At 36.0% G+C, this 5,249-nt stretch overlaps 1 protein-coding gene across 1 annotated transcript in view; it reads right to left on the bottom strand.

The window, feature by feature from the left end:
- Cmss1 (cms1 ribosomal small subunit homolog (yeast)) overlaps window positions 1-5,249 on the bottom strand; it is a 294,024-nt gene that overhangs the window by 266,989 nt on the left and 21,786 nt on the right. The gene's annotated exons all lie outside the window — the stretch shown is intronic.

Below are 5,249 nucleotides of genomic sequence, written 5' to 3'. Positions count from 1 at the left end.
GCTTGCTGAATTTTCTTTTGGTCATTTTGTGTTTATATATCTGCATGTCCAATATAATTTTATTTTCCACTTATAATATCTATAAATACTTCCTAAAAAACAAGCAGGACCTAATTCTTATTTACAGTTAACTTATGATCTGCTTTTGAGGAAGAGAAAGTGGTTAAAGTAAATTTTTTAAAAGTGTATCACTAGGATTTCAAAATGAACCATAAAATATCCCAAGACAAGCCCAACATCATTCTTGAAATGCATTTCAACATTCAGATCCATAGCACTCAGCACAAGGCTTAACATATTTGTAAGGAAGTTAGTAAATGTTTGCTAATAATCAAATAATATTTGATAATTTGCTTTTAGTGAGCATATAAAAGCTGATGTAGAAGCTTTAAAATGTGATATGAAGTCAGAAAAAAATACTTCAAAATACAAGTTGCCTGTATTTCATCTCAAATTCCCATAGAACACATATCCAAACCTGGAATTAATCACAATGATGTAAGCTTTTGAACATCTGCTTCAAAACAAGTGTCACTCTTACTTCCTTTTCCTATTTGGTTCCAAGAATAGTTTAGATTACTTACGGTAGGCTAGGCTACCTTACCCTGCTTGTAAGTATTTTTTTTTTGTATCTTTAAACCTAACAAGCAACTAAAAGCCCAAGGTTATTATAAAAACAACTTATAGGAAAGGCTTATTTTTAAAAAATACATTGTCTTCAAGGACAAGCAAGATACTCTGAATTTCTTCTGATTATTATGCCTTTTAAAAGGGAGGGGAGACAAAGTCAGCCAGAGCACCCTAGAAATTCTGACACTAGACTCCTGGACTCTCTGAGCAGCAAACAGCCTTAAGAGGAACATTTTAAATTACAAATCTGGTTCCCAAGTTACATTCCATAAAGATGATTTCAAAGTAGCTTACTGCTATTTTCCTTTTCCAGCCTCTTAACTGTTAATTTAATGTGGTCAATTTTATTGCCAGTTATTAATTTTAAAAACAATTTACCTAGACATTCAGGCAAACTGTGAAGCTATTTCAAGGATAAATGGAAACTTTCACAATTATCTTCCTTGTCCCTGAAAAATCAATTTTATGATAGCAATGCAAGGATTTGTTGACAGAAACACTTCCATAGCAATGAACTGCAACACCAATGCTGTGGGCTTGCATCATCACTGAATAAGTGTGGATAAAGCTGAAGCTGATGAGGAATTAGAAAGCTTCTGTTTAAACAAATTATCTTGGCAACCAGTGACCCAACTATATTACAAAATACTTGATAGTCTAAATGTTTTTCTCAAGTATTTTTAAAATCAACTTAAGCTAGAAATCCACAAGAAATTACCTACTTCATTTTAGCACTTTCAAAGCAGACATCAAAAATGCTGCTGCAGAGCACTTTTTCTAGTCAATAATCAAGACAAGGTACTTACAATATTTGGGGGGCGTAGATCAACTGATCATAAAATTATAAGGTCCTAGAATTCGAGGTTTTGTTATACAATGGCACAGACAGAAAATATGTTTGCATGGCACTTTGGGGAAATGGCTGAAAAGGCAAAAACACTGCCAAATGATTCCCCTGGATGTATGAAGTATTGGGAGCAGCAGAATGGCAATCTACTCGTGGTGTACTCTAACAGTTACGGAACTCTGGCTATTCATCAGCCCAACTGTTTTGCAAAGATTCAATTTCTTATCTTATGTTAGCCAAAGCAATTCTTCAATGCAAAGTTAACACATATCCTGTGTTTCATGATTGTAATACACAAATTCTCATTTTATTCTCTGTTCCAGATCTAAACTATACATAGGCTTCCTAAACAGTTAATCTAGCTTCTAAACTAGAAATTTACTGAATTTTCAAGACTTAATTCTTTTTAGAGTCCCATTGCTGGGATGATCCTGTCCACGTAATAATTAATAATAAGTACTAAAATAAACCTCAGGAGGCTGTCAAATTAAAAGATTACATTTAGTTTACTGACAGTGTCCCTGACTAACACTCATAGTGAAGACAGGTAAATTCCTGTAAAAGCACCTTCCTTTTACTATAAGATTATCTATAAAATGACATAGATTTTTGACAAATGATTTTTGGCCTCTAGTTAACTTGCTTCTGTGTCTCTGTGTGTGCATGGATGTATGTACATGTCTGTTGAGACAGAGATTACAGATTATAGAACTTCCTTTTTATGTAGACTTGTAAAAACTCTCTTAGTCCAAACTAGAAAGAGAGAAAGTGACACTGAAAATATCTCTTCTATCTTTCTTTCATTGGCCAAAGTCCCAATTTTAGAACCAAATTTTATTTTCTTTACAGTGCTACAAAACATTAATTCTTTGAGCTGTAGCATACTATGCATACTTGAATGTTTTACCATATTCTTTTTTTTAAAAAACCAATGGCAAGCCAAATATTCTGGCATATGTCTATATTCTTAGCAATAGGGAGGCTGAGAAGGATATGGAATTCTAGGTCAGTCTTCGGTAAAGTGGGATCCTGTCCCCTACTCCCTAGAAAAAAACATTAAAGCAATGGCAGGCCAGGAATGTTAAATCGCACTTGTAGTCCTCAGCAACCTGGGAGCCTAGTAGGTAGAAATCTGAACATTTACTGTTCAAGATTAGCCTTGGGGAAAAAAGGGGTATGGTGGTGCATGTATGTTATTTCAGCAGTGATTGGAGATATAAACAGGATTACAGTCCAGATCAGCTAAGACAAAACCACAAGACCCTATCTCAAAATTAACCAAAGCATTTAGACACCAGAGATTCCTGCCCAAATATTAACTACTCAGATGCTAAGATCCATAGAATCATGGTTCAAAGCCAGCCCTTGCATAAAAGTCCATGAGACTTTATCTTCTAAATAAATAGCAAAGAAAATCAGGGATGGAGGTGGGGTTCAAGTGGTAGAACACCAGCTGAGCAACAAAGAAGCTAAGCAAACTCAAAGCCCTGAGTTTAAGACCTAGGACCACTAATAAACAGCCAAAGTAAAAAGGGCTGAGAGCATAGCTCAAGCGAAACAGAGCTTGCTGTGAAAGTATGAGGTCCTGAGTTCAAACCAGAGGAAAAAGAACAAAAGGGAGGGAGGAAGGGAGGAAGGGAAGGAGGGAGGGAGGGACGGAGACAGGTAGGGAGGGAGGGGAAGGGAAAAAAACGGAGAAGAGGAGGAAAAAAGAAAGAAAAATCATCATAAATCATCAAAATAAGAAAAAGAAAATCATTCTTATTATAAGGACATTGTGTATTAGTACAGATATAAAAGGATCTCCATACAGTATGAATAACCATCTGAAATGGCTGGGACCAGATTTTTTGGAGGGGCTAAGGTAGTGGAATACTTACAGAAGTATGATATATCTTAGGAATGGGATCTAAGTCTCAACATGAAATTTACTTAGATTTCCAATATACCTTATATACTTAGTCTGAAGGTAAGTTTATGCAAATTTTTTTGGGGGGAGTCCAGTTGTGGGGCCTGAACTCTAGGCCTGGGCACTGTCCTTCAGCTCTTCAACTCAAGGCTAGCGCTCTTACCACTTGAGCCACAGCGCCACCTCCGGCTTTTTTTTCTGCTTATGTGGCGCTGAGGAATCGAACCCAGGGCCTCATGCATACAAGGCAAGTGCTCTACCACTGAGCTACCTTCCCAGCCCAAGTTTTTAAGATGATCTTGTTCATGAAACTTTTACATACAGAGTTTTCTACTTATAATAAGTATTTGCATGTAAGTGCTCAAAAAGTTCAGATTTCAGATGGTTGTTGTTGTTGTTTCTGGTTGGTTGGTTGAACTTGTTTTGTAGCCCAAGCTGGCCTGGAACTGATGTGTCAGTCTCTGAGTGCTGGGATTATAGGCCTGCACTACCATGTCTACCTTGGATTTCAGATTTTCAGAAGCTCAATCTGTACTTGGTTCTAGTGATCAAAGGTGATTATACTCTATCTGGAGCATCCCTAACATTATATTGTATAATGTCACAATATTAGGTATGGAGTCTTCAGAGAATACAATACTCAAAGAATAAAATTAGGGGCACTCTGAGACAGTCTTAGAAGAGGTTTTTTTGTTTTTCAAGTTTCAAACTCTTTTAGGCTAAGGTTTATATGACTTATATTGGTTGAAATATCAACACACTTTTTTATATCAACTGTATATATGCTAAATATACTTTTAGCCTAAGGACTTTATGATTGTTTTAGTGATTGGAATAACTCCAGAGGTGCCAGTAGCTCACGCCTCTAATCCTAGCTACTCAGGAGATTGAAATCTGAGGATCAAAGCCAGCCCAGGCAGGAAAGGCTGTGAAACTCTTATCTCCAATAAACCACCAGGAAACAGGAAGTGGTGCTGTGGCTCAAGTGGTAGTGTGCTAGTTCAAGCACCATGACCGACAGAAAGAAAGAAAGAAAGAAAGAAAGAAAGAAAGAAAGAAAGAAAGAAAGAAAGAAAGAAAGAAAGAAAGAAAGAAAGAAAGAAAGAGAAGGAAAGAAAGAAAGAAAGAAAAAGAAAGAAAGAGAAGGAAAGAAAGAAAGAAAAAGGAAGAAAGAAAGAAAGAAAAGAAAGAAAGAAGAAAGAAAGGAAGGAAGGAAGGAAGGAAAGAAAGAAAGAAAGAGAAAGAAAAACATAACTCCAAGTAAGAATATTTTTGAAGTTTCTTTGATATTAAATGTATCTCCTTTAAAATACACTAGATGAATGGGGAAAAGACCTTTTCAAATAACTTGTGTCACCATTTCCCTATACTTGGCTTACTATTGTTAACATAATCAAAGGTAGACAAAAAATATATATGCTACACACTCTCATAGATCAGTGTTTCACAAAGTAAACCAAGATAGCTGTATGAGAATCTCCTAATGTTAAGTTCTTCCCACAGGTCTCATACAAGAATTTCTAGAAGGCATCTTCTGTAGAGCTTGATTTTTAAGAAAATCCCATTTCATTTTCATCTTAAAGTTAAAATTGCATTGCTTTAAATGTCTACATTGATGTTATTGGCTAATGTGTTCTATCATCCTCTTTCTGTCCCAGGAAGTATGACTACTCCCTCTAGTGTCGGAATGACAGAGGGCTTTTTCTCCAAGTTTTCTGGAAAGCTAAATAAAAATTACATTATTGTCTGGAAGGATTCCTAGTTCCATAACAGGCAAAACGTAATTCCCAGTCTTTAGTTGAACTGTAGCAGGCTTTTGACAGCTACAAACTTTCTCTTCCAGATCCTAGGCCCTGAACGTAA

Source organism: Dipodomys ordii, unplaced genomic scaffold (assembly GCF_000151885.1).
Source record: "Dipodomys ordii isolate 6190 unplaced genomic scaffold, Dord_2.0 Scaffold73, whole genome shotgun sequence".
Classification (NCBI taxonomy): Eukaryota; Metazoa; Chordata; class Mammalia; order Rodentia; family Heteromyidae; genus Dipodomys; species Dipodomys ordii.
This window is presented reverse-complemented; position numbering and strand designations above follow the sequence as displayed.